Source organism: Schistocerca cancellata, chromosome 7 (assembly GCF_023864275.1).
Source record: "Schistocerca cancellata isolate TAMUIC-IGC-003103 chromosome 7, iqSchCanc2.1, whole genome shotgun sequence".
NCBI lineage: Eukaryota > Metazoa > Arthropoda > Insecta > Orthoptera > Acrididae > Schistocerca > Schistocerca cancellata.
Genome location: NC_064632.1, coordinates 126,991,191 through 127,002,123, shown reverse-complemented (window position 1 = coordinate 127,002,123; position 10,933 = coordinate 126,991,191).

Here is a 10,933-nt window from a genome sequence, read left to right as displayed (position 1 = left end):
TTTATCACCTACTGAAGCATCTGTATCTAATATCAAGCGATCGCTTTTAGATTCACATTCAATTATTTTAATGATAGCGCTTATTAGAACACAGAACTGCTTTATTATCTATGCCTCGGAGTGAAGACATTACTATCTATGACTAAGTAATGACGTCATTGTTCAAAGCCGACAGGTTGTATCCCCTGCTGCAGTAGACCCCTATATTTTGTGTACTAAGAAATGTAAATCTTCGAACAAACGCTTCGAAAAATCGTGTGACGCAATGAAGTACTCACGCGCACACAAAGACATCTAATTTCAAGAAAATATTGGAAAGACAAAATAGGACATTGTTGTAGCACGCAATGTGTGAAAGAAATATCAAATATAAGTTTTATGTTCCTTAGATATTTGTTCTAGTTCAGTGGTATGGATTCTTTTAGAACATATTGATGAGTCATAATGAAATCTTTTTCTTTCTTTTGTTTTCTTTAAGTAACCTCAGTTTCTTTTACGTATGCTATGTTACAGGTCAGCTCTTTATAGCGGTATCGCGGTTGTTTCCTGGAGGCTACTAATGTATTCAGTCTCAGATTTGATAACCATTACTAAAATCCACATTCGTGTATCAATTTACCCTTTTTTTAAATGTTCATTTAGGTTCCTTAGGTATTTTTATCGAAGAATCAGATTGCGTGAAGGCAATTTGGGTTAAATGTCAGGCTCAAGCCACCTTTGCGTAATCAGACATTATTCCTCCTGAACAGAATCGTGAACCGACGCAACGCAGTTCAAAACTCTGCTCTCTCTCTCTCTCTCTCTCTCTCTCTCTCTCTCCCTCTCCCTCTCTCTCTCTCTCTCTCTCCGACCTGCACCAAAATTGGCTAAGAAATTGCTGCGTGTGCAGAATCTAGTATAAATTGCATTATCATTATTATCTGTAATATTATCTATATCACATTACTATCAATGTATTACATTATCGCTATTTGACCTCTTTTTCTCGCGATTTATACTAGATCTCCGAGAACTGGAGAAACGGAAACCTCCGACCGCCAACTCATCCTGTACCTAGCCCGTTCCCTCCTTACAGCAGCCACGAAGAAAACATTTTCATCTATAGGCACATTTTTTCACAGATTTTTATATTAGACTTCAAAATTTTAAACTCTATGCATCTAGGCAAAAAATCAAGAGAGAGTTTAAACGCAGCACCTGTCTCATCTGTGTCAAAATCAACGGTCAATTTAATTTTTCTTTACGACCTACTAGTTCACTATAGCGGATTGTGAGGTTCCGCCCAGCAACATTGACACACGACTATCAGCCGTTTACGAACATCAGAAATTTTGATATGGTGAGTGATCATTCCAAACTTATTAAATAGCTTTAAACTGCTGAACGAAGAAAATAAATACTTAGTTGTTCGGCGCAACGCGAAGTTTATATCTGTACATGCAGTAACGTCAGCTGTCATGTATCTGCCTGTTACCAGCGGTTGTGCTCCTATTATCAAATGCTGCCTCACTAAAAATCTCTCGCGTTCTACGTATAAAGGCACAGCGTTTCTTTGTCCTGCAGCCTTTAAACGACGACGCCGTTCTGAGACTTCAAGCGTCTCAGAAGCTATGAGAGACGTATGGCGATCAGCGGCTAAAATGCAACGGACTAGTGGCTGGTATTAGTATGGAAGTATCATTAAACACACAGAGGATTGTCACACAGCATACAAAATAGTAAAAGCATTTTCACAAATACGGCGAAGCTCGAAAGTCAAAGAGTAAAAAACTTTTTCAAAGAGTAATTATTGTTCCATATTTCACGTTATATTCTTTAAGTCGATAAACATTCCACACTACACACTTTCTAAAGTAGCTTATGTTCTTCCTCAGCGTTCAAGGTATCTACATACCAAATTTCATTACAGTCTCTTCAGCGGTTGAGTAGTGAAAGCATGACAGACAGAGTTACCTTCGCGTCTATAATATTAGTATGGCAATAGATATGGATTGGACAGTTATACGAAGATGAGTAGGGTATTGTAACAGGGGTGTTGGTTCTCCCCTGGACAATAAACGAAGGGAAACAACTTAAAAGCAACCGCGCATCCGACAAACCCACTAAACAGCAGTAATAAATTGATTTACAGTACAGTCGCAAGATATAGATAAAATTCGGACAATACTTGTATGTTTGAGTTATATTCACTCTTTTCTTACTTGGTAATTGCCGACCTTGTGAGTCGCGTAGACTATTCTCTAATTGTTACAGCGAAATAAAGGAACAATTATTTTCTGGGTATGTTTTGCGAAGAGTTAAATTTCCAACACTATAAAAGACGAGAAAATATCGTATCAGGTATGTTGTCTAAATAATAACATCGGAAAAATACAGTAACTCAAAATCTGTTGGCCTCGTAAGCTTTCGCGGCGGAATAAGATGTGATATTCTTCTCGGGTTTGCAGCCGGATCTCCAATTCAAGCTGACACAATGTTTCAACGGTCTACCTGGCTGTCAACTTCAGGTCAGTTGTTGCTGTTCCTGGGTCTCGTCGAATTAGTGTTCGAGCTGACCGCTCCATCTGTCAAACGTGTGTAAAAAGTTACGTTAATAATACCATAAAGATAGGAAAAGTAAAGAACAAACAGAATACCTCAATAACTCGTAAGACATCCATTGTTCTACATTTACATCTACATGGATACTCTGCAAATCACATTTAAGCACCTGGCAGAGGGTTCATCGAATCACCTTCACAATTCTCTATTATTCCAATCTCGTATTGTGCTCGGAAAGAATGAACACCTATATCTTTCCGTACGAGCTCTGATTTTCCTTATTTTATCATGGTGATCGTTTCTCCCTATGTAGGTCGGCGTCAACAAAATATTTTCGCATTCGGAGGAGAAAGTTGGTAATTGGAATTTCGTGAGAAGATTCCTCCGCAACGAAAAACGTCTTTGTTTTAATGACGTCCATCCCAAATCTAGTTTTATTTCACTGACACTCTCTCCCCTATTTCGTGATAATACAAAACGTGCTGCTCTTCCTTGAACTTTCTCGATGTACTCTCGCAATCCTATCCGGTAAGGATCCCACAGCGCGCAGCAGTATTCTAAAAGAGGACCGACAAACGTAGTGTAGGCGGTCTCCTTACTAAATGTATTACATTTAGTAAGTCTCCTGCCAATAAAATGCAGTCCTTGGTTAGCCTTGCCCACAACATTATCTCTGTGTTCCTTCCTATTTAAGTTGTTCGTAACTGTAATTTCTAGGTATTTAGTTGAATTTACAGCCTTTAGTTTTGGCTGATTTATTGTGTAAACGAAGTTTAAGGAATTCCTTTTAGCACTCATGTGGATGACCTCATGCTTTACGTTATTTAGAGTCAATTGCCAATTTCCGCACCATATATTTTTTCTAAATCGTTTTGCAATTTGTTTTGATCTTCTGATGACTTTACTAGTCGATAAACGACAGCGTCATCTGTAAACAACCTGAGACGGCTGCTCAGATTGTCTCCCAAATCTTTCATATAGATAAGGAACTGCAAAGGGCCTATAACACTATCTCGGGAAACGGCAGAAATCACTTCTGTTTTACTCGACGACTTTCCGTCTATTACTATAAGCTGTGACTTCTCTGAGATGAAATCACGAATCCAGTCACTTCACTGAGACGCAATTTCGCTACAAGCAGCTTGTGTGGTACAGTGTCAAAAGCCTTCCGGAAATCCAGAAATACGGAATCAATTTGAAATCCCTTGTCGATAGCACTCAGCACTGCGTGCGAGTAAAGAGCTAGTTGTGATGTTTAAAGCTTTCCCGGCGTACTGATTGTTCCATAAAAACACGGGAGAACTGCCGGATATCAGTAACTTCCTGCCACGATATTTCGGCGCAGAGTCTTCTGGCCATCTTCAGGTGAATGCCACTGTAGTAGTACTGGCGAGTACGCGCTGAGCTCCGCTATTTAAAGCCTTCTGAGGTGACATTGCGCATGCGCTGCTCAGCGTGCGCGTTCATAACGGCTCCGTGCGCTGCGCCTCGAGCCCTCCACTGCGATAGCCTGGCGTATCGGTGTCAGGTCGATTTCCAGCTTTATGCAGATAACTACGAAGTTTCTCTATAACAGGATTCCAAGCAGAGTTCAGCTGATAACCGCTATCTCGATTGATGAGAGTCTCGTTGTCAGACAATCTTATTTCCACAGATTCATTGATAATCGAGCTCCAAAAGTTTGATGTATGGGCCAAAATTTTTGTGTCGTTGTAATTCATGGAATGGTCTGTGGAAATACAATGTTCGGCGATTGCGGACTTGGTGGGTTGGAGAAGGCGAGTATGCCGTTGGTGTTCCACAATGCGTTCCTGCACAGTTCGTGTTGTTTGCCCTATATATGATTTGCCGCATTCATACGGAATTTTGTAAACACCTGGTTTACGCAGGCCCAGGTCGTCTTTAACGGATCCCACCAGTGATGAAATTTTGGAAGGAGGGCGAAAGATGACTCTCACTTGATACTTTCTCAATATTCTGCCTATCTGTGAAGAAATATTCCCAATAAATGGTAGATAAACAGTCGACCTGAAGGCCTCTTCCTCTTCCTTGTTCCGTCGTTTGTAGGTCTTCATCACTCTGTTCACTTGCCTAGGTGAAAAGCCATTTTTCAAAAATACTTTTTGCAGGTGTTCCAGTTCCGCTTGAAGACTGTCGGCGTCAGAGATAGTATGGGCACGGAGGACCAAGGTTTTGAGAAAGCCCATTGTTTGTGCTGGATGGTGGCAACTAGTAGCTTGTAGATACAGGTCTGTATGAGTGGGCTTTCTGTACACCGAGTGACCAAGTGTGCCATCACTCTTCCGTCGTACCAAGACGTCTAAAAATGGCAAACAACCATCTCTCTCTATCTCCATGGTAAATTTTATGTTTTCATGTACGGAGTTCATGTGACGTAAAAATTCTTGGAGACGGTCTAGACCATTAGGCCACACTATAAAAGTGTCGTCAACGTACCGCCAAAATACTGTCGGTTTAAAAGTGGCAGAGTCGAGTGCTCTCTCCTCAAAATCCTCCATAAAATGATTGGCCACCAGGGGAGACAAAGGACTCCCCATGGCGACACCATCAGATTGTTCGTAAAATTCGTTGTTAAATATAAAATATGTAGAGGAGAGAGTGTGCTCAAACAACGCTGTAATGTCTGCACCAAACATATTGCCAATGAGGTGTAGTGAGTCCACCAGAGGCACCTTTGTAAACAGTGAAACCACATCCAAACTGACCAATAAATCACTACTTTGCAGTTGTAGTGACCGAAGTCGACTGATAAAATCACCAGAATTCTTTATGTGATGTGCACACTTGCCTATCACTGGTTTGAGCAGAGATGCCAAGAATTTTGCTAGGTCGTAGGTGGCTGCTCCAATGTTACTCACAATTGGACGTAATGGCACATTTTCCTTGTGGATCTTAGGCAGTCCATATAGCCTAGGTGGAACTGAACTGTTTGGTTTCAGTCTCTTGATGACCTCCTTCGGTAGAGAACTATTTGATAAAAGTTCTGCTGTTTTTCGCTCTACTCTACTCGTGGGATCCTTATCGATTTTGCGATACGTTGAATCACATAATAAAACATTGATCTTATTAATATAGTCATCCCTTGGTATGAGGACAGTAGCGTTTCCTTTGTCAGATTTTAAGACTACTGTATCCACATCTGCTCGTAAGTTACGGAGGGCTATCCTCTCCATGGACGAGATGTTATTCTTCATTGGTGCACCCTTGGTCAATACACGGCAAGACTCTCGACGAACTTCCTCCGCTTCACCTGTATCAAGACGGCGTACAGCTTCTTCGACGGCACTGACTAGTGGCGGTGAAACAGGTGTGGGAGCAAAATTCAGTCCTTTTGCTAGCACAGACACAGTCGCGTCATCTAAAGTTTTCTCTGTCAAATTCACAACAGAACGTCGAGTTGGAACTTCCTGCTGCATCGTTGATATCCGGCAGTTCTCCCGTGTTTTTATGGAACAAAGAGCTAGTTGTTTCACAAGAATGGTGTTTTATAAATACGTGTTGACTGTGTTTCAATAGACCGCTGTCTTCGACGTAATTCATAATGTTCGAACATAACATATGTTCCAAAATCCTGCTGCATGTCGATGTTAATGATATGGGCCTGTAATTTAGCGGATTATTCCTACTACCTTTCTTGAATATTGGTGTGACCTGTACAACTTTCCAGTCTTTGGGTATGGATTTTTCGTCGAGCGAACGGTTGTATATGATTGTTAAGTATGGAGCTATTGCATCCGTATACTCTGAAAGGAACCTAATTGGTATACAGTCTGGACCAGAAGACGTGCTTTTACTAACTGATTTAAGTTGCCTCACTAGTCCGAGGATATCTACGTCTGCTTTACTCATGTTGGCAGCTGTTCTTGATTCGAATTCTGGAATATTTACTTCATCTTCTTTTCTTGTGTTCATGGGATACCTCTGTCAATGTTTACAAAGCTATTGGGCACCACCATTTCAGGCGTTTTTTTGATCGACCCACACGCTGATGTCAGACATATATGAGTGCCTTTCGAATACAGACGGCTGTGAACTGATTTAGACGAATGACGACCGCAGTCGTCGGTGACAAAGATGCTGAATACAGAATTCTCTCCCTCTACACCACGGATGGACTTCTGAATGTGTAGTACTACGGTGTGTGTGTGTGTGTGTATACGTGATTATTAGAGAGAGAGAGAGAGAGAGAGAGAGAGAGAGAGAGAGAGAGAGAGAGAGAAGTTGGAATATAACTTTAAAACTGACTCGATCCGCGTCAGAGCCAGAAGTCCCAGTTATAATCCACTAAACATGCAAATAACTGGGCCAGAAACTAGGTACTTCGATAGCTTTACATTACTGCTGATAAATTGCACGTTGCGGCGCCAGACCTCAGGATGATCTGCAGCCCGTATTGAAATCAGTAATGGCCAATAAAAACTTGTGAGCCAAAAAGTGGTTCTTTGTTTATTATGTCAGCACGTGCTACTTGCTGCTCTGACCCAATTAGTTAACCTGGTATTTCTCATGTGCAGCTACTCTGTACTTGCAGTCAACAATGGCCCGGCTCATTCGAGAAAAATAAACTGCTAAAAGCAAATGTCAGCGTAGTATTCATCCGTCTCACTCACAGGATCGTCATATTCGGGCCTATTTTCAAAAAAATAAAGGACTTATCTGCGGGACTCAGGATTCCACTCAACTGATGGTTTTCAGAAACCTGTGACCGACCATCTGAAGACAATTCCCACAGATGCTGGCCAGTTAAAGCAAGATGTATCACATCCACTAGGATCGTTCTCAGTTAAGGACTGTAGAGTCAAAAGAGGCTTCACTATTTGGATAACTTAACCACATCACTTGATGGTACGACCACATCTTTTTGTAAATATTAAGTGGGGCCCTCCAAGCCCACACCTGCATGGTGACCATTTGAAAAGATCTGTCCTGGCTAGTATCTAAAGACAGTTCCGCCGAAAACGCAGAGATTTATTATCGCCTGGCTTGTTAACCATTTGCTGGCCGTCGGTGGCCGAGCGGTTCTAGGTGCTTCAGTCTAGGACCGCGCGACCGCTACGGTCGCAGGTCCGAATCCTGCCTCGGGCATGGATGTGTGTGATGTCCTTAGGTTAGTTAGTTTTAAGTAGTTCTAAGTTCTAGGGGACTGATGACCTGAGATGTTAAGTCCCATAGTGCTCAGAGCCATTTGAACCATTTGTTAACCATTTGCAACTTTCACAGAAGGGTCATCGGTGGCGAATTTTGAATAAAACCTGCACATTTCTCTAGTTGCATTGTTAAAATTTGCTTCTTTTTTAAAAATATAGCGTACTTCACACAGCGTCAACTCACTAACATGTTGTGATGACATAATCGCGAGAGAATTCTGAAACAGTTGTTTATTATATTTTTAAGCGAGGAATTGAGGAAAAGTGAGGTCAGTAGCTTATGAAAAAGCACATCCTCGGTACAAGAAACCGTGTAATGTCTTCACTTATGTTTTTCCTAGGCCCGTAGGAGTTCTTGTTTCACCAACTACTATAGCCCTTAAATAATATACTCTTTCATTGAAAAACTCTGTAGTTAGTAGTTGGTTGGTTGGTTGACTTGGGGGAGGAGACCAAACTGCGAGGTCATCGGTCCCATCGGATTAGGGAAGGAATTCGGCCGTGCCCTTTCAAAGGAACCATCCCGGCATTTGCCTGAAGCGATTGAGGGAAATCACGGAAATCCTATATCAGGATGGCCGGACGCGGGATTGAACCGTAGTCCTCCCGAATGTAGTTAGTAGAATAACACAGTAGATAATGAAGTTTTTTGTAATAACAATATGGCCAAATACTCTCGTTTTTGCGTGTTATAATTTGCCAAAATCCCATTTTCATATCTGAAACTGTTCATGAAATATGAGGAATGTAATGGATATTTCAGTCTGGCTTCATCGCTGGTGCGACGCGATCGCAAATGAGTGCGCCACGTCAGATCAGTTTTCTCGAGATTGGTGACAGGTAGCACCTCTACCCAACTCTAAAGAAAAATTCAATATGTTAGCGAAATTACATACGCAGCAACATATTATGTAATATGTGCCAAATGTACAATCGTAGCGAACTCTAGTTTTCATTGCAAACTTTTCCGAATTTCACGCAACCTTCCGCACAAATATCGCAATAACTATGACCACCAACAAAATGATGGGCACATCATCATGACTGACATATAAAGCAATAAATAATGCAAAAAATGAAATTTTTTACGTAATAGTTTCTGTAAAATCGTTTGAGAAAGATTGAACGACGTGCGCCTCGATTCTGTCGTCACTGGTCGGCCGAATGCTTTCAGACACTGTCGGCCTCTCATTCCGAACAACTGAACGAACTCGCCCAGCGCTTTGGTCAGTGCCCGTCGGTCACCTTATCCTGTGCGGATTCTACCAACATTGAGAAACAAATTTCTGAGACTGTTCCTCTGACAATGAGACAAGAAAATAGAAGTGAATTATGGTATGTAGGTAAATGCGAAGTGAACAGAAATGTTTGAGATATATCTTGGCATGGTGTTATTATTATTGTTGTCATCGTCTACAGTCCAAACAGTGATGTGATGCGTGTTCGTCTGTCCTATGCAGGCCTCTTCATCTCAGCATAACTATTGCACCCACATTAGTTTGAACCTGCTCTCTGTAACTAACGCTTGGTTTCTCCCCATAATTTGTACCTCCACTCTTTCCTCCACTACCAAATTAAGTATTCCTCCACGTCTCTGGAAACGTCTTATCAACCAATTCCCTCATTTGATCAAATACGGCAAAAAATTTCATGCCTCTCTAATTCTATTCATTGCATCGTGATAACCCGAGTACCTTAAGAACTTTTTTTAGCACCACATTTCACACCCTTCTTATCTGTTCTTGTCTGTATTATTTATCGTCCACATTCCACCCCATAAAAGGCTACAGTCCTGAGAAATAAAAACTTTCAGAAAAGACTTTTTTAAAACTTAAATTCATTTTTCTCTTTCAACATATTTCTATTTTTCAGGAAAGATTTTGGTTTTGTTGTCTTTCTGTATTTAATAAAAAAATGGTTCAAATGGCTCTGAGCACTATGGGACTTAACATCTATGGTCATCAGTCCCCTAGAACTTAGAACTACTTAAACCTAACTAACCTAAGGACAGCACACAACACCCAGTCATCACGAGGCAGAGAAAATCCCTGACCCCGCCGGTGTATTTAATATCCTCTTTACTACGTCGACCATCATCAATCTCTTCTATTAGCTTCAGTGCCTCATTCCCAAATATAATCTCTCAGAGGCCACTATCCACTCAGTTTAAATGATTGTTGCTGTTGTTGTGGTCTTCAGTCCAGAGACTGGTTTGATGCAGCTCTCCATGCTACTCTATCCTGTGCAAGCTTCTTCATCTCCCAGTACCAACTGCAACCTACATCCTTCTGAATCTGTTTATTGTATTCATCTCTTGGTGTCCCTCTATGATTTTTGCCCTCCGCGCTGCCCTCCAATACTAAATTGGTGATCCATTGATGCCTCAGAATATGTCCTACCAACGGTCCCTTCATCTAGTCAACTTCTGCGACAAATTTCTTTTCTCCCCAATACTATTCAATACCTCCTCATTAGTTGTGTGATCTACCCATCTAATCTTCAGCATTCTTCTGTAGGTCACATTTCGAAAGCTTCTATTCTCTTCTCGTCTAAACTATTTATCGTCCACGTTTCACTTCCATACATGGCTACACTCCGAACAAATACTTTCAAAAAATGCTTCCTGACACTTGACTCTGCACTCGATGTTAACAAATTTCTCTTCTTCAGAAACGTTTCCCTTGCCATTGCCAATCTACATTTTATATCCTCTCTACTTCGACCATCATCAGTTATTTTACTCCCCAAACAGCAAAAATCATTTACTACTTTAAGCGTCTCATTTCTTAATGTAATACCCTCAGCATCACCACACTTAATTCTACTACATGGCTACACTCCATACAAATACTTTCAGAAACGACATCCTGACACTTAAATCTATACCCGATGTTAACAAAATTCTCTTATTCAGAAACGCTTTCCTTGCCATTGCCAGTCTACATTTTATATCCTCTCTACTTCGACCATCATCAGTTATTTTGCTCCCCAAATAGTAAGACTCCTTTACTCTCATTTCCTAATCTAATTCCCTCAGCATCAGCTGACTTAATTCGACTACATTCCATTATCCTAGTTTGGCTTTTTTTATGTTCATTTTATATTGTCCTGTCAAGACACTGTCCATTCCGTTCAACTGCTCTTCCAGGTCCTTTGCTGTTATTTCTTCTCCATGGATTTTAATTCCTACTCCGAATTTTTCTTTTGTTTCTTTTAGTTCTTGC